Source organism: Crocodylus siamensis, chromosome 5 (assembly GCF_052110815.1).
Source record: "Crocodylus siamensis isolate JL-2025a chromosome 5, ASM5211081v1, whole genome shotgun sequence".
NCBI classification, from domain to species: domain Eukaryota; kingdom Metazoa; phylum Chordata; order Crocodylia; family Crocodylidae; genus Crocodylus; species Crocodylus siamensis.
The window spans coordinates 184,411,489-184,430,302 of record NC_143399.1 but is presented as its reverse complement, the minus strand read 5'-3'; the positions used below and the strand labels follow the sequence as shown (position 1 = coordinate 184,430,302).

Genomic DNA, 18,814 nt, shown 5'->3' with positions numbered 1-18,814 from the left:
TGGTAATATGAATGAAAATGCCCAGAGACTGTTAGAACTCTGTGCAAGTCAAAATCTATGCATTACCAACATCTACTTATCTGGGAAAATCTCAAGAAAGATATAGTGGAAACATCCAGGATCAGGCACTAGCACCAATTAAATGTAGTACTGACCAGGTGTAACCATCTGAAAGAAATCCTGCATATGAGGCCTTATCATGGTGCTGACTTTGACTTTGATCATGCCTTACTCTGCTGTAAGGAGAAATAGTCTTATAAAAATAAGAATTTTACATTACATTACATTACATTACATTACATGTCTGTCTTGACTGAACTGTGACTTCATTAACTTGAAGTTTGTGGTATGAATAGCTAACAAAAAAAAGAGTTGGTGTTAAAAATCATTTGCACATGATGTTCAGTATTACTGATAATTGTGCTGTGATTTCATTTTGCCCCTTGCAATATATGATGTGCTTTGCTTTGGGGTTTTTTCACAGGAGAGGTGCAGAATAATTTCAGATATATATGTGTGTGTATATATGACCTTGCAGAGCAACATACTCAGTTACCTCAAATACACAAACTTTAAAACATGTTTTTCAATAGCATTGTGAATAAAATACTTTGAACCTGGCTATTCAGATATATTGGTTAATTAGTTATTCATTATTAAATTCATGATGCTGACTTGTAAGGACCAGAAAGGAAACCATGCATGGGACTCCAGGATCATGATATAAACTCTGCAGATGTAACACAGTGTCTCTACAGACAATGTACTTTAAATAGAACCCTCTGCCTTACAGCCAGCGAGCAGCACAGAGGGACGGGCAGAAATTGTTGATAACAATGGACTCTCTAGTTTGTGCCTTGGCTCAGTAAGTGACTTCCATGTTTGCAGCTGTTGTTTTGGAGAGTTGATGCTTTAATGAACTAGAAGCACAAGATTATGCATCTCTTTACAAGGGTTTGTTTTCTTTGTATTGAAAAGTGGTAAAATACTGCAAGAATAGAGAAGATGGATGGGGAGAATAGTCATGCATATCGTGTCATTGTGTAGACTGGTAGAACTTACTTTTGATCATCTGTTTTACAACATCTCAATGTGGAAACTGATGTTTCATTTAATAAATATAATAGACTAGAAATTGCACAAACTTTCAGACACTTTTTTCATTTACCATCTCCTTTCCTAGAAAGTGGTCACTTGAAAGGTAAAGTATGAAAAATTAGGGTGAAGCATTTAAACTGTTTAAAGAAAATGATTTAGTATGGGACATCATTCTTGTCTTCTGTCTCTGATGATAGTTTTTTCTTAAAACAAATGGCCTCTGAAGCTCAGATGAATAACACAAATAAATGGACTAATTAAGTGGTCTTGATATACCAATAACCTTCTGTTCCCATGTTTAATATAGAAATTTTCTAACTTAAAACAAAGTTCTATATAGAAAGGCCTTGCATTCGCAGGGAATGGGCTAGGCTAAGCTAATACTGTTTCCATCTGTGACTTCTAAAGATTTGTTCTAATTGAGATTCTAAGGATTGCTACATAGATTATTGTTTCAGATATGGTGGTAGTTTGTGAAAACTGGCTGGTTGCAGTTAATGCCAGCATTATATTTAAAGTTATTGACTTGCATTAAAATAACATTAATTTTTTTGTATGAAAAGTTGCTATACTGTGTGCAGGAAAATTATGGAAAAGAGGAGAACAGAAGTATGCTGGGAAGGGAGAGGATCCACACAACAGTTTGTAAATACATAGCTAGTAGTATTGCAGGGGTATGTGTTGTAGCTGTGTTCTTTGGGTAAATATGTATCTTTTATTAGACCAACTCACATGGTTGGAAAAAGTTCTTAACAAGCTTTTGGGTATAAATACCCTTCATCAGGCTGAGGAAGCATCTGCAGTTGGTGTGTGCTCTTCCTGGATGGAAACCTTGCTAGCCAATAGTGTTAAATATTAAGGTAGCTTTCTTGTTAAAAACCAACTAACCCAAGACAGTCTTAGTGTCCCACAGGGAGAGGGGATGGAGAGAAACTTGGTTTTGGATGTCTTCTAGATGGGTTGTTTTAGAGTTCAATGTGTGTACTTAACTGGTTTTCTGAAGATACTAAGTTCCTTTATAGTAAACTAAACTGGGCCACATGGTCACCCTACACATGCTGCTGGCAAGAAAAGTTTTTTTTTTCTTCTTCACTCTTTGTTCTGAAAGCATCGTGCATATTTGTACTGATGTGCATGGTAAATACATTGTTCCTTTGCTTCGCAATAGATACTGAATAGTATCTGAAAAATGGCTTTTGGGTTTATTTTTTTTGTTTGTTTCATATGACACTTGTTTTTACCTTTGTCCAGATGCAGCTGGTTGTTGAGTATGCAAGCACTTCCTGTCAAGAATCCATTTCTGTTCATCTCATGAAGGATGATGTTTGCAACACGGTTTCCCAGATACACTCACTGAGGTAAGGAGGGTGGGGTTTATTCCTTTAAAGGTTCTGCTGCTAGCCTGTATTGCACAATCCCCACGCAACACAATGGCTGGTGTTTGAGCTGTTCAGAGCAGGCTGGCAAGGACATTGTTACAAGCCAGATTCAATTTAGGTGCATTAAATAACCTTTACAATAATAGCACAGCTCTGGAGTACAAGCAAGTTCTTAACATTGTCTTAAGTAGCACTTTCTTTGACGTATAAATCCAGTGCTGCTCCCTCAGGCCATCATTAACTTGTTTGTGTACTTGGGCTGACTAGCTTGGCTCCTGCCCAGCACGCTCGTACAAATGAGCAAGGCAGCAAGTTGCACCTTGCTGTTTTTTTCCTGTCAGACCTTTTTTATGTAATTATTTCTGCCAGCTGTTGAAAATAGCTTCTCTTTAACATTGCCTTTTAAAGGAGAATTTTTAGGGTTTTTCCCCCCCCCCCCCCCCCCCTTTTTCCCCTTAATTTAAATGTTACGCTAACTAGCTCAGCACAGGAGGCAAGCTGGATAATTCCTTATACAAGCTGAAATACCTCTTCCGCTCCTAGGGTTAGAATTCATTGTATTTAATGGTATTCTTCCATTTTGCTTTAAAGCTGAAGAGGCTCAACTATAACTGGGCTGTCTGAAAGTTCTGTGTAGCAAGTAAGATGAAACATCTGCCACAGAGGTGCAGCAATAGTGCCTTTTCAAGGAACTAGTCTTTGTAAATTCCTCTCTTGAAAGGTTTCCCTTGTAGTACAAAGAAGTATTGAGGTTTTAACAAGATATTCTAACAAGTTTTACATGTCTGTATAACACCTGATGTACTGTTTTTGTAGGGCTACAGTTTGTAGGCCTACAAAAAGAGAGCTATGGACTCAGCTAGGTGGCAGCTGGGACATGGCTCCCTGGAAGCTGATGCCTGCAGGGCTCCTTGACAGCTCCTTGTTCTCCCTTTCTCTCTCCCCATTCGAGGAGGGGGAAGGGAAAATTTAGGATAGTGGAGTGTCTTGGATCTCTCCATATGTTAAAACTGAAGCTTCAACTTTGTTAATGGATCTGAATGTTTGTGGGCAGATCAGTTGTTTGTTGGGATTTTTAAATGTGGTTTTTTAAGGGAAAAAAAATGACCATGTAGTTGGTGGCTTTTTGGTACACTAAAACAGCTGATATTATGGGACAAATGCCACATCTGTTGAAGCCTTATGCATAGCATTAAGTCAAGAAAGTTTTGACATGTATGTAGCAAATTACATTTGTTTTCCATTTCTCTCTACTCTAGATCAGTTTTTCATGAAAGTACCAGTTTTCACTGAGCATCGAAGGCAGCGGTTCTGAACCAGGGGTACATGTACCCCCAGGGGATACGTGAGATATATTTCATACATTGTCTAATGCAGGTCAAAGGGCCTAACAAAATAATTTCCCAGTGAAAGGAGATATGTGAAGTCTCACTCTGAGACCAAGGGGTATGTTGACTGAAGAAGGTTCAGAACTGATGATCTAAGGAACTGCAGCACAGTCACTAATAGTGGTTTACCCACACTTTCCTGTGAGGGTGCTTTTAGAAGCAAGGCAAAAAAAGGGTGCAGAGGTGCTCATAGTGTGCACTTCCAAACACAGGCATTCTACTAGCAGGCCTGTTCTGAATGGAAATGTGAGGGTTTCATTTTGGGCTAGTGGACAGGCACTCTCCCCTCACGTCTTCCAACTGTAGCGGCTGCCAAGTTGATTTAATTTCCAATTTTTTTACCATCGTTATTAGCAGATTAGTCCCTTTTTACCCTTTACCCTCTTTCAGCTGGTCTTTCTTCATTTTACTTTATATTTGCTACTAGCAGAAAAGAGCACTCTAATTGTCTTTCTTCCTGTAGCTATAGTACAATAGACAAATTAGTAAAATTGTGCCAGAATGGAAAACTACTACAGTCACTTTCCTTTGAGTTGAGGAGAATGGAGCATACAGAAAATAACAAGTGACTACCACCTGGGTAACAAAAGAGGCATGCAGTTGCCTTGCAAACACTGCTGTGATTGAAGGGAGCAGATGGAATATCCCTTCCTTGTGATTTAACTGTCAGATTTCTTTTAGCTATAACTTGTGGCTATAGTAACGTATGTGTAGGTGTCTTTCTGGTACTAGGTATGTATTAACTAGTAGGCTGTGTTGGGGCTGGTAGTGGTGACAGTCACATAACACTTCTCCTTATGTGATCCTGGATTAAGTTAAAACTTTGCCAAACTGTGACCATTTTGAAATTTTCCATGTCAGGTATGAGTTTAAGCTTCAGATTTTTGAAACCTTAAGGTAAATTGGTTCAGAAACTTCCAAGAACAGAACTTACGGAAAAAATACATTTTGCTTCAGTTGAAAAGTTTAAGTACCTGTACTTTATACTGTGAGGTGCACAAATGTTGATTTGTGGTAGTGCTAGCTCACGTTTGGAGTAGTCGAACTTCAGGACAGCAGGGGCCAGGAGGACTGAAAGGTAAGAATTCCTTTCCCCCTCCCATTCTGGGCTTCCCCACCCTGGGGTGTTAATTACTTTGCAGCTGCCTGTGCTATCTGTCCCAAGGGAGCAGGCAGGGAAGGGTTAAGCTACCTGTCTGACTGCTGCTTTTATTGCTAGGCTGCTGTTGTTCTGGTCCAGAGAGCAGCAGTGGCCAGGCAGGCAGTTTAACCCTTCCCTGCCTGCTCCCTAGGATAAACAGCATGGGTAGCCACAAGTAAGCAGGGTTTCAGGGAGGGACAGTGAGTGGGGATCTGGAGTGCTGGGTAGGGTGGCAAAAGGGGCAGGGGGCCTGATTTGGGCCAGTGCAGGAGGGGGTTGGATGGGAGGTTTTTCACTAAGGTGTGGCCTAGAGTGGCCGCATCTTAGTGCAATGCAAGGTGGATAACACGGATCAGAGAGAATTCTGCCCTGGAGTGGCGTAACTTAGAGCTTCATAGCGAGTGCTTAAAAAAGGGGCAGGCAATTATTTCGGGTGAAGGGTTGCTTACCAGGTTTTGACATGCTGTTGAGGGCTGCATGGGTAGCTCCACCCCTTGCCAGGTGCCTCACCCCCTGGTCACCATCTTGTGGCTAGAAGTCCCTCCCCCTTAACCTCTGACCTTTGCTACCCTACCCTTGCCCCTGGGAGTACTCCTTTGGGGAAGGGCGTGTTTGTGCTGTATATGTAGAAGAGATTGCATAAAAGTGCAAAATGCAGTCTTACTTGTATATTGTGTGGGGTGTGAATGGGTGTGGGGTTTGTGGGGAGATGTGAGTGGGTGGGTTTGTGGGGGGGGGTGTGGTATGGGAGCCATGGGGTGCAGAGCAGCTGGCAGGTGGGCAGGGAAGTGGGGAAAGTGGTGGCAGGGGAGGGGGTGTAGTGAAAGTAAGCAGGCATGCAGGAATGTGGTGCTTGTGAGGCCCAGAGTAGGGTGGTAGGAATATGCTGGCAGGGGTTCTCAACCTTTTTATACTGCAGACCTGCAAACTGTTTAATTTAAAGATTTAATTTAAATCTTTAAGTTGAACTTTTATTTGGGGGGTGGAGGGGGTTGTGAGGATTGGATGGATTTGGGGCGCTGGGGGACCCTGCAGGGGAGGGAGCTGCACAGGCGGTGGCCCAAGGGGACCCAGTTAGGGCTGCCTGGGAAGAAGGGGCTCTGCTGCCTTTCCTAGGAGCAAGCGGCAGAGCTGCCTCCCCGTCCTCTGCCCTAGGCATTTCCCTGCCCAAATCCCCCTGCTCCCAGCCACGATTGGGGGCGGAGGGTTGTGCTTGGCCTGGTGCAGGCCCTGGTGCATGGCAGCACCTTACCAAGCTCAGCCATGACGGCAGGAGTGGGATGGGGCACACAGCGCCAGCTGCCTCCCTCTCAAGGCTGCCCTGCCGTTGACACGTAACTACCAGTGGCAGAAGCCCTGGCTCCCATCCAGCTGCCACATGCCCGCTTGCTCCCAGCCCCGCAGCACAGGCAGCCCAACCCTACATGCCCCACACTGAGCGGTGACGGTGGCAGCGAACAAGGTGCTGCTCAGCATGGGGGAAAAGCAGCTGCTCCCCCTCCCACTGCCAGCACTCCCTGTGGCAGCTGCTCAGAGCCCACTCAGGCCTGTCGTGCTTCTCTGCCATATCCCCAGTGGTAATGGAGAGCTGGCACAGGCAGCCCCGTGTGGGCTCCAAGGAGATGCTGCCTGGAGCACTGGTGGCAGGAGGGGGAGGGGCCACTTTTCCCTTGTGCTCAGCTGCAGTTTGTTCCTCACCAACACTTGCAGCCTGCTCCAGGCTCCAGGCTTGCCTGTCAGCCTGAGTGGCAGCAGGGCACGAACTGCTGCTGGGGTGAATGACAGTGCTCCCCCTTGCTGCCACTGGACAGTGTTTGCTGGGGGAGCCCACACTGCACTAGGCTCCACTGCGGCTTCTTTGCCACCGGCTCTGTGCTGCCCAGTGTGGCTGCTCCACACGGCCACTGCTTCTGCTCTGGGCTGCACAGAGCCACTGGCAAGGGAGCTGCAGCGGAGCCTAGTGCAGAGCAGGCTTTGGCAGACTGCCCAGTGGTGGTGGGAAGTGGGGGCACTTTTCCCCCACACTCAGCTGCAGTTTGTTCGTCACCGTCACTGCCAGCCTGGGCCTTGCCGTGGCTCCAGGCTTGCCCGAAGGGCTGAGCGGCAGTGAGGCACAAAGTGCTGCTGGGGCAGGAGAAAAGCGGCCGCTCCTCCTCCCACTGCCAGTGCTCCCTGCGGCAGCCACTTGGAGCCCATGCAGGGCTGCCTGTGTCCGCTCTCCATTGCCACTGCTCCCCCATGGGTGGCGGGGATGTGGCGGAGAGGCAGGACAGCCCTGCATGGGCTCTGGGCAGGTGCCACAGGGAGTGCCAGAGGCAGGAGGAGGAGTTGCTTCCCTCCATTTCCCCCCCATGCTGAGCAGCAGCTTGCTCCCCACCACTGCTGCTGCTCAGCCCAGATGGGCAAGTGTGCAGCACATGGGGTCTGGGCTGCTCATGGTCATCTCTGCCTGTGTCATGGGTCTGGGACAGGCAGGGCTGGGAGTGAATGGGGATGCAGCAGCCAGCAGGAGTGCTGGATCCACACCATTGCCCTTGGACCTGAACTGGCAGGTCCCAGAGCGGGCAGCAGGAGTGCAGGGTCCCAGCTGTCTGGGGCTCTATGGATCGGGGCCAGCTCCCCTCTCTCCCTGCTGGCGCAGTGCAGCCCGGTTCCATAGACCCCTGCCAGCCTGCACCCTGCTCTCCTGCCACCCTGCTCTGAGCCCTGCCAGGGCTGGCCCTGGGACACTGGCATGGGCCCCATGCTCCTGCGCACCCACTTGCTTCCACTTCCCTTGCCCCTGCTGCCACTTTCCCCACCTTCCTGCCTGCACCCCCTGCTTCTTACCTGCCTGCTGGGGGCAGGGATATGCAAACAGTCCCACGGTTCCAGGCCAGAAGCCCCTGCTATTGCAGGAGGCTGCTGAGGCTTCCCCTGGTGGCTGTCATCTTTGACAGACAGTTGGGACAGAGGAATATTAATTTTCAAAATTTTTTTAGGGGCCCCTCGGGCTGGATAGAATGGCCTGGTGGGCCAGATTCATCCTGTGGGCCATATTTTGCCCACCCTGGCTTAAAACCAGTTTTAGGTGTTAAAGTGCGGACAATCAGGGGTTAAGAACTCCAGAAGCCACCCAAAATTACTATCTAACAAGATGCTAACTTTGAAATTCTGGTGAGCTCCTGGTGAGCAGGGACATTAAATTTGCTACTAGTATCATTGTATGTTTGGAACATGCATTTCTGTTTCTGTGATTAAATTTTGGTCAAGCTCTAAACGAGGCATGGGCAAAATATGGTCTGTGAGCCAGATCTGGCCCACCGAGGGGTTTTGTCCAGTCCATGGCAGATCCTTTGGTCCCGTCTGGCCCAGATGTGACGGGCAGTCCAGGCCGTGGCGCATCTGGCCGGTCATGCTGCCCCCAGGCAAGCAGCGAACCTGGGATGGCACAGCCCTGGATTCACTTCCTGGCAGCCCTGGTGGTGGCAGTGGTGGCTCCTCCCAGCTGCCTTTGCCACTGGACCCAGCCCCACAACCCAGTCACCCTGGCTTATCTGCCCGGCACCAACCGCTGGGGCCACACCTGTGCAGGCAGGGCAGGGCATGCGACTGGAGGATGAGATGGGGCTGTGATGGGCTGGGACTGGTGTTCAGGAGCAGAATGGGCAGGTGAAGCTCTGATTGCGGGGCAGTGACTGCGGAGCTGGAGCAGAGCTGAGATCTACTTCCCGCACATCCCAGTGATGGGCACAGGTTCCATGGGCTGCGGCATGTGTTTGGGTGGATTACAGCCTTGTGCTCTCACCACCCCGAGATCCCGAACCTGGCCCCTGGACACAGCTCTCCTCCCGCCATGGCCTCATCCTGTCTGTCTGGATGTGCACATGCCTACATGGGTTCTGGCTGAGACCCTGGGATCACAGGGCAATGACACTGTGGGGCTGTAGCAGAGCTGTGATCTGTTTACTCACATGCGCCTGCCTGCAGAACTGGTGCCCACCTCAGGGATGTGTGGGCAGCAGATCACAGCTTTGCCCTGGCCCCTGGCCCCATGCTGTCAAAACCCGTGATCCCAGCCCTGGTCCTGCCTGCCTGCCCTACTCCTGAATGCTGCTCCCAACTGCCTGGCTGAGCACGGAGCAGAACCACTTCCTGAGCTTTGGTGAGCTAACCTGGCTCATGTCAGGTCACCAAAACTCTCTATGTGGCCCATGGGTTAATTGAAATGCATTGGTGGAAGGAAACTGGGATTGACTGGGAAGGATCCAGAGAAGAGCTAGTGGGGTTTTGGAATAAGGAGCTTGGAGAAAGGGGGAATCAGAGGAGATAAGGATAGTGGGACTGCTAGGCAAGGAAAATGGAGTAGGTGGAAAACCAATTCTTTATGGGGGGGACACTTGGACTAAAATGAAAAACCAAGGTTTGTGTGTGGGAGACAAGGACTGAGGAATGTGGCAAGAGAAAGTACAAAGGCAATGAGGACAGAAGGAATCGGGCTTAGGAAGGTAAAAAATGGCAGAAGGTTGAGCTCTACAGAACAATCCTTTCTGTTTTATTCCAAACAGAATAAAATCCTGTCCTCAGATCTCAGCTCACGTTTGTGAAACCTGCTGGCAAAGTGTCTTGCTGCCTTCAGTGCTGGTTCACATAGGGGAGTCCAAACTATATTGTGGCTACCATTGATCTTGGATCTGTGTAGTCAATCTGTGTTCCAACCCTGTTGAACTATATAGGTATCAGCCATGCCTCACGACAGATCATCTTCAATTTTCTTTTTAAAAACCTAATTAAAATATTGAATGTTGCAAAGTCAGGTGCTCAGAAGTGCCTCCCTTCTTTGTTGCGCAAGTTAAATGCACACAGCTTTCAACATAGTAGGGGTTACAGGGAAGGAGAGGATGATTTATGACTGGCAGTTGAGCACAGTCCTGGAGATTTGGATTCTATCCTTGCCTGTGCTGTGAAGTACCTGTATGATTGCTTAATCCAGGTGTTTCACAGGGAACTAGTTGTTGTGCCTTGTGTTCTGGGTGCCTGACTTTGAAACTGACTTGCAAAAGTGTCAAAGTGCTGACGGCTGCAGGTGAAGTCACTGGGAGCTGTGTTTGGAATGGATATGGAAGTCCATATTGCCAAATGTTCTGAAAAATTAGCTCATAGGTATCTCATATTGGCCACCCAAAATTCTCCTTGATTTCTGTACCTCAGCTCTCCATCTGTAGTGGACTGTACCTAACAAGGGTGTTTTGGAAATAATTGTTGTTCATAAAACAGACTTTTGTGGGTCAGGGAGGGAATATTGAAATTAAAGTAACTGACAGGTCACAATTTAAAATCGGGGATTTATCATCAAACAGGAAAATGTTGTTTTAAATATTCTTAACCTTGCTTTGTATTTGCAGTTTTAATTTCTTTAGAGTTGTATTCTCCTTGACTGGTACTATTTCTGGCTAATCTGAGGAATACACTATCTCTACATAGCTATTCACATTTTTAAAGTTTAACTTTTTATTATGGTGGAGCATATGACTGCATCATTTTCTAGATTATCGATTTCTTGTTCATTTGTCAAGTTCTATTTGGATGGAAATTGAATTAAAAAAATAAAGACAAATATTAATAAAAACAATTTTGATGTACAAAAATGTGTCTAGCGCATTTCAAAGTGATGTGTTTGTTTGTTAAATGAAACATTATCAATAAGTTAGTGCTTCTAGTTCTAAAATCTTGAACCAGTAAGCCTTATTCTTTCATGCTGAATCTTTACTTTTATATTGGAAGGGGAAAAACAAGCTTTTCTGCTTTTTATGTTTCTAGTCTTTTTCAGCTTTAAATGATCTAATCATTGAACTGAAGTGGGTAAATAAGCTTAAATGAAGAAAAATACTCTCTGCATTTGCAAACAAAGCTCTTGCTACCATAAAAAGGTTGGTTTTGCACATCAAGCACTTACGCTTCCAGGTGCACAGCTAGTGATTTCCACCCTGCTCCATGCTTTGACTTTCTTTAATCTTTCAGTAGGAGCAAACTATTATGTATCTCTTATTTTAAGTTTTATAATTATTGTAAATTTAGGCTTTGGTGTATATTGTCATAACTTCAGTATTGATTTTGAATATTTATTTTTTAGGAAGGCTTTTTTAATTAAAAAAAAAAAAAAAAAAAGACGCTGATGTGGGTGGGGGTAGATTTAAAAAAAAACCTTTAATGATCTTGTAGTACCATAATAAGCACCACAGAAGAACTCAGGGGTAAATTTATCATTGCATTTTAAAAGCCACATTTGAATTGTGTGTAATAAATAAGGCATGCAACCGCACATGCAGCAATGAGCAAAATACAAGCTACTGAATTGCTTGTTCTATGTATGCTGTGTGTTCTACACACTGAATGAGGCAGCAGTCTTGCTGGGGGAAAACTAGGATGCAATGCTAGATTTAAACTGTCATGATGTTTGTGAACACGGGGGCAAATTAAAACGGTCAGGAAACCTTAATTCTGGCATTTCTTGAGCTTGATTTTTATCATCATCATCTTTTAGTGTAGTTTTGTGTGTGAATTGAAAATTAAGTCTAAACAGTAATGGATGTTAATCACATTGCTGAAAATGTTATGAAGTTATGTTGCTTAGCATTCAGACTGCTTTAGTATATATACACATTGCATATGTTGTCTTGGTCATAACTGTTTCCACAGGAGAAGTGTTCACCTCTGGTATACCCCTAATTTCCTAATGCATCAGAAGAACAAAAGAGTTCTTTGCAACACATTTATCTGTTTAGCAACTCTTACTAATCAGGTTCTCTTCTACCTTGTACATAATGTATATTTCAGTAAACACAATGGCACCCTCTACTGATCTTTGGCAAACATTGCTTGCTTTATTTTATATTGTATTATACATTCAGTTTTTTGTTTCTTCAGTGGCTCGGTCTGTTTATCTGCTTATCTAAATACAGTTTTAAGGTGTTTTGGCTTAGGAGCCAAATGTGGATTTGGGGAATTCATAGATTTAATAGATTCATCGATGTCAGGGTTGGAAGGGACCTCAATAGATCGAGTCCGACCCCCTGCATAGGTAGGAAAGAGTGCTGGGTTCAGATGACCTCAGCCAGATGCCTATCTAACCTCCTCTTGAAGACCCTGTCCCCCCCGCAGGGTAGGGGAGAGCACCACCTCCCTTGGGAGCCCATTCCAGATTTTGGCCACTCTAACTGTGAAGAAGTTCTTCCTTATGTCCAGTGTAAATCTGCTCTCTGCTAGCTTATGGCCATTATTTCTTGTAATCCCCAGGGGTGCCTTGGTGAGTAGAGCCTCATTTATTCCCTTCTGTACCCCCATGATGAATTTATAGGCAGCCACAAGGTGACCTCTCAACCTTCTCTTGCAGAAGCTGAAGAGGTCCAGGTAGGTACCCTAGTCTCTCCTCGTAGGGCTTGGCCTGCAAGCCCTTAACCATACGAGTGGCCCTTCTCTGGACCCTCTCCAGGTTATCCACATCCCTCTTAAAGTGTGGTGCCCAAAACTGGATGCAGTATTCCAACTGCAGTCTGACCAGTGACCAATGCAGGGGAAGTATCCTTGGTTCTTCTTTGTCAAAACCACCTCACACCTCTGATCGGCTGAAGGACCCTCATGGCCCCACTCTTCACCACTGACTGGTTGCAACGACTGTCTGTCATGCAGCCCTGCCCCTCTCCAGAAAGGAGTGGAGCCACATGACAGGCAGTCCTTGCAGACAATCAGCGGCAAGGTAGGGAAAATGGTAGCAGCCATCATGCCAGCAGTCCTTCAAGCAGGCAGCCCCCTCCCTATTCCCTACCCTGGCAGACTGCCGCAGCACACTGAGGACTCCTGGCTGCCTCTGGGGAGCCACCATTGTATTTTTGGTAAGTCCACCCCCTCCTGGAAGTCCACCTCTCTACCATCCCATTGTGAGATAAAGTGCCGTTAACTTTGCTGATGACCTTGTCACACTGATGACTCATGTTCATCTTGGAGTCCTCTAGGACTCCGAGATCCCTTTCCGCTTCCGTGCTGCCGAGCAGGTAATTTCCTAGGCAGCAGGTGTGCTGGACATTTTTCCTCCCTAGGTGTAACACCTTGCATTTCTCCTTGTTAAATCACATTCTAGTGTGTTCTGCCCATTTGTCCAACCTGTCTAGATCTGCCTGTAGTTGTTCCCTGCCCTCCTGTGTATCCACTTCTCCCCACAGTTTTGCATCATCCGCAGACTTGGGCAGAGTACACTTCACTCTCTTGTCCAAGTCACTGATGAAGACATTGAAGAGTATCAGTCCAAGGACTGAGCCCTGCGGGACCATACTGCCCACGTCCTTCCAGGTCGATGCCAACCCATCCACCACTACTCCGAGTATGACCCTCTAGCCAATTTGCCACCCACTGGACTGTGTAATAATCCAAGTCACAGCCTCTTAATTTGTTCACCAGTATGGGGTGGGATACTGTATTGAAGGCCTTCCTTCAGTCTGAGTAAATGATATCTACCCCTACTCCTGCATCCAGGTGTTTTGTAACCTGGCCATAAAAAGAGACTAGATTAGTCAGGCATGATCTACCTGCTACGAACCCATGCTGGTTTCCCCTCAGCATAATTTTTCCTGCTGAGCTCTCACATATATGAGCCGTAATAATCTTTTCAAAGACTTTACCAAGGATGGAGGTGAGACTGACTGGCCTGTAGTTGCCTGGATCCTCCTTTCTCCCCTTCTTGAAAATGGGGGCCACATTGGCCCTTTTCCGGTCCTCCAGGACCTGGCCCATGTGCCACGAGTGCTCAAATATTTTTGCCAATGGCTGTGTAATGACATCAGCCAGTGCCTTCAGTACCCTTGGATGGAGCTCGTCTGGGCCTACCATCAAGCATTGACTACCAAGTTTCAGTGCTTGGTAATCTGGTGCCTTGCTGTTTTCTCTCTACTATCCCATTGTGAGAGTTGTTTTGTCCTTCGTTTAGGAACACTGAGGCAGAGAACTCACTGAGGAGTTCAGCCTTGTCCCCCCTGTCTGTCACCAGTTGCTTTTGCCCATTCAGCAGTGGTCCTATACTGCCCTGGGCCTTCCTTTTACTCCCTGTAAGTCTGAAAAACAATTTTTTTGTTATCTTTAATTGGTTTGTGGTCCTTGTCAAACAGATCTAGAAACTTTTAGGTTCTTCCAATATGTAGGAACCTAACAAATTTGTGATTCCACAGATTCTGTGAAATCTGGCACTGGCTTGTGAAATCCAGGTAATGGCTGTGAAATCAGCAAAATCCAAGGGGGCGGGGGGGGTGGACTTACCAAAAATACAATGGTGGCTCCCCAGAGGCAGCCAGGAGTCCTCGGTGTGCTGTGGCAGTCTGCCAGGGTAGGGAATAGGGAGGGGGCTGCCTGCTTGAAGGACTGCTGGCATGATGGCTGCTACCATTTTCCCTACCTTGCCGCTGATTGTCTGCAAGGACTGCCTGTCATGTGGCCCCACTCCTTTCTGGAGAGGGGCAGGGCTGCATGACAGACAGTCGTTGCAACCAGTCAGTGGTGAAGAGTGGGGCCATGAGGGTCCTTCAGCCAATCAGAGGTGTGGGGGGTGGGAGAAGGGTGGCACTGCACTCAGCCTGAGAAATAGCTGCCTGGTTCTGCATTATGCCCCTGAAATCAGGGGGTAGCCTCTGTGAATCAGGTAGATCCCTACAAATATGTCTGGGGTGCCTATTTAGATAGGTTTGATTCTAAGCCTTTACCATTAATTATTTTAAAAGCCATGTTCAAAGGATTTCAATGGACTCTGACCCTGATTATGATCCAAATTTGAACCTAATGAAGCAAGTCTCTTCCATTTCTGTGAGGAACAAACTTGCTTTATGCTGTATCCATATTTGGATTATACACACGGGAGTCAAAGCCTACCTGAAACTCCCTTGAACATAGCCTTTAAACAACTTATGGTAAACTGGAAGCAGATTATTGGAAATAAACTTCTTTCTTACTCTTCCCTCTGTAATTGGTATCTGTGTCTAGAGAGTGTTGCATTCTATTTTATCTTTTTGTCTCTGCCAAGAGAACACTGGAAAATAATGCATGGAGACTGGCTTTCCTCTTTCATGCTTGACCTTTTGTGTGCTGTTTTTTATGACATTCTTGCATTTATTTGCTGTGGAGCAGCACATAGAAAAGGGGTGATGGAGGATCATCTCATTCATTTTTGAACAACAGTGGATATAGCTGTTTAGTTGTGCTGAACTCAGACTTCTTGGTGTTTGTCCAGCGTGTTCTGAGTATACCTGGATTGTGCTTTTTGGGGGCTTTAGAAATAGCTTAATCTAGTCTTTCAGGCCCAAGTGGAAGCTAGGAACCTCATTGCTCAACCATGCAGGTCTAGGCATGTGCAGAGGGAAGAGCTGTTGGTGGTAAAGAACTCTCAAGTCAGGTCCTTGGTTTTTGTAGGTTGTAGGTGTCCCAGCCGCCTGTGGAGGGTTTAGGATCGAAAGTGTTGTTGGGGTAGAAAGGTAAGAAAGATTTATTGACTTAAAAAAACCACAACTATGCATAATAACAAGACAAACGATGACAGACAAAAGTAATTCGCTTCAGCAACTTATTGGCAGTCCCCCTGATGCCTGATGCATAGCAACCTTCTCTTTTCACAAAGTTTAGTGAGGTCAGGCATCCCCGAACAACACTGTCTGAGGGGTGCGGGAAGGACCCTGGAATGCAGTTCTTGGGCTCCTCAAGGTCCATGGGGCCACTGATCCAGGCAACAGCTAACTAATCCTTTTCACAGAGCTGCATCTTCCTTCTGAATGGTTTCCAAATATTTCGACTAATCTATAGCTTCTGAAGGACACTGATAATGTAAGACCACTTAGATTTCTTTTTCTTCAACTGTCCTTAGACTGACCAATAAGAGTACAAGCCTTGCATCCCCTTGATAAGGTAATTTTAACTTGCCACAGGGCCTTACTACTTCTAGGCTTGTAGCTTAATATCTAAAATATAGAAAAAACACTTGGTCTAATCTTTATAGAGCCTTCAGCAAGCACTTTTATCACACAGACGTACTTTTCAGTTGCCACAGTAGGCAGCCAAATTTTGAAGTCTTCGCATTTTGATTTTCGGGCCTTAGAATCTGGTCTCAGCTGCACCCAGTACTTAGTCTGTTCTACCCAAAACAAATCCTGCACAAAACAAAATCTCAGATATTTCTTGCTGAGTCAGAAAGTGAAATCAGGTGAAAGAAGAATGTTTCTGAACATAAAAATTGCCAAGGTTCCAATAAGGCAAAGATGCATGTAATAACCACATAGAGACTGTACTTTATGTAGTGTCAAAAGAAAAGATAAGTCCTATGCTATGTCAGCCTGGAAAAAAGCAGGGTTTCTGTAAAAGATCATAGAGCCGTAAGGCTAGAGTCTTCACATCTTATGGATCAACATACGTGTTCAGTAGTTAGTTCATAATGTTTTAATAGTGATGTTTTAAGATGCCTTAAACTCTTCCCATCTTCAGCAGCGTTAGCGGCTGCTCTTGCTACATCAACTGTATTCACGCTTTATAAAATTTGCATAGTGCTTGGTGGTACCATTAAATTGACAAATTTATTCGTTTCTCCTCTTCTCTCTCCCTTCCTCCCAACTTGACTCTTTCCAGGAATGAGAATCTTTTATATTAAATTAAAAGATTCGTTTAACTTGTTCCAGAGAGCTGACAGTTGCCTATATACATGGTGTACATGTAAGCACTAGGGACAGAAGTTGCACATAAACCAGTATAAGTAATCAGAAACTGGTTCAAATCTGTAACACAACAGAAGTTCAGTACACCTAAACTGCTTTCAAAATGTCCAAAACTGGTTTAAGATGAACCTAGATGGATGTAGTATCTGATTGAATTGATTTAGTTTAAATTGGTTTATTGAACTTCTCTCCCAGAACCCTTCCAGATTCCAGTTAACTCTGTCCCCCAGCATCCCAGGATGCCTTGCACCTCCTCCACAATCCCACTTTCCCCACATAGGGTGGGTGAGCTAGCCTTGGCCCAGGCTGTCTGCTCTAGCCAAGCAGGGAGATGTGCTCTAGTACCCCCCAGGCTTCTGGCCTAGGCTACTGCAGGTATGTGGCTGCATTTCTGGAATCAAAAGAGAATATCTGTTTAAACAGCGCAATTGAATCAATAAACAAGTAGACTAACCTGTGAAGATTAAATTGATTCAGCCTCGGGATTTTTGACTGTCTATATTTAGCCTACAGGTCTAGTCAGATGCCTAATTAATTGGTTTGTGGCTGACAAGCCCAATTCAGGAGCAACAAAGCAGCTTGTTTACAAGTTTCACAGTTCCATATGTTGTCTGAGTTGCAGTTCAAGTTTAAAGCATGTTGCTTTCTTCTTTTTTTTCTTTTCTTGTATCCTCTACATATTGAGCGGCACCCAGTATACCAGATGTTCCCTCTAGACTGGATGGGATTCCATGCACTCCTCCTTCCAGCTTTCTTTGTTGATGTTGAATGACTTCATATCATTTTTGCACACATTGTGGTACCACCATAGAGTGCAACTCTACCTTCTAGAGCTATCTTGAATCTTGCTATGCAAAATGTTCTTGAGGCTAGTCTCCTACCATGCTCCTGACATGACCTATCCATCGCAATCCCCTCCTCTTCATAGTAGTTTCTAGGAGTGTCAGTCCTGCATGCTGTAGTACCTCTGCTTAGTATTCTGTTTTCCCACTTTATTTTCAGGATCTTACACAGGCATTGTTATGTGGAAGCTGTTCAGTCTCTCGATGCGCCTAGCATATGCAGTCCACATTTCTGAGTCATAAAGCAGGGATGACAAGCACATGAGTCTTGTAGATTTGCATCTTCATTTTAGGTAATAGTTTGCTGTTATTCTATGCACGTTTCTGTAATAGCCCAAAATTCTTAGCTGCTTTTCTGTTTCTGATAGTTCAGTCTGAAGGTCAAGATTCCTGCTGATTTGGTGAACCCAAGTTACAAAACTGTCAACGAAACCTAAAGACTTATTCTCCATAGTGATGTCAGGTATCGGTTCTTTCACCCCTTAGTACATGATCACAGTCTTCCTGAAACTGTTTGTCATCCCAAAGCTCTTGCGTGACTCAGAAAATCTGCCCAAGAGATTTTACAGGGAAGATTCACTGTGGTAACCAAGGCCAAATAAACAGGAAAACTCTCAGAACCAGCTCTTTCACCTTGGTTTTTGCTCTATACCTTGCAGTGTTGAACAGGCCTCCCTCTAGTCTTATTTGAAGATGAATGCCATCATTGTTTCTGCAAGTATTCAAGAGCAGCAGGGATGAAAAGTAGATGTTAAAGAGCACAGGATCTAACACACCCCTTTTTTAACCTGTTGTTGATGTCAGATGCATTTATTTGATTCTTTGTTTTCATACGCTACAGTTGCCTTTTATACCTTGATGTAGCGAGCAAATGATGTTCAGGAGTTTGGGGGGGGACCAACCTGGTTTCTTTGGAACAGTGAAAAGGTGTTTGTTGATTATATCGAAGTGAGCTGCATAATAAGGAAACACTACACATTGGCTGCACTTAATCCACTTCATAATTTTAGGGGATTAATTTTTACTGTAGTTCTACTGTAGAGAATATTTATATTTAAACTAGTTTGTAACCTATGAGTAACACTTAAATTATCTGTGAAAAATAAGGTCTGCTATCAAAACCCTGTTAGCAAGCTTTTATCATACTACTGTTCCAGAAGTTAGATGCAGTGACATTTTGGCACACAGTATGCCATGAAAAATAAGAGTTGCATTCAGTAATATTTTCCAGAGATTTGAAGCTTACAGA

The 18,814-nt window shown here is 45.1% G+C and overlaps 1 protein-coding gene across 6 annotated transcripts in view; it reads left to right on the top strand.

Annotated features, from left to right (window-relative positions):
* The window catches only part of MPP7 (MAGUK p55 scaffold protein 7), a 281,685-nt gene that overhangs the window by 33,195 nt on the left and 229,676 nt on the right, over positions 1–18,814 (top strand). For 5 of the 6 annotated variants that reach the window (XM_090047429.1, XM_090047431.1, XM_090047425.1 and 2 more), the window contains exon 2: positions 2,350–2,456. The gene's annotated coding sequence lies outside the window, so the exon portion shown is untranslated. Of the gene's footprint in view, positions 1–2,349; positions 2,457–3,736; positions 3,823–18,814 lie in introns of all 6 variants that reach the window. The other variant, XM_090047427.1, reaches the window with a different exon arrangement.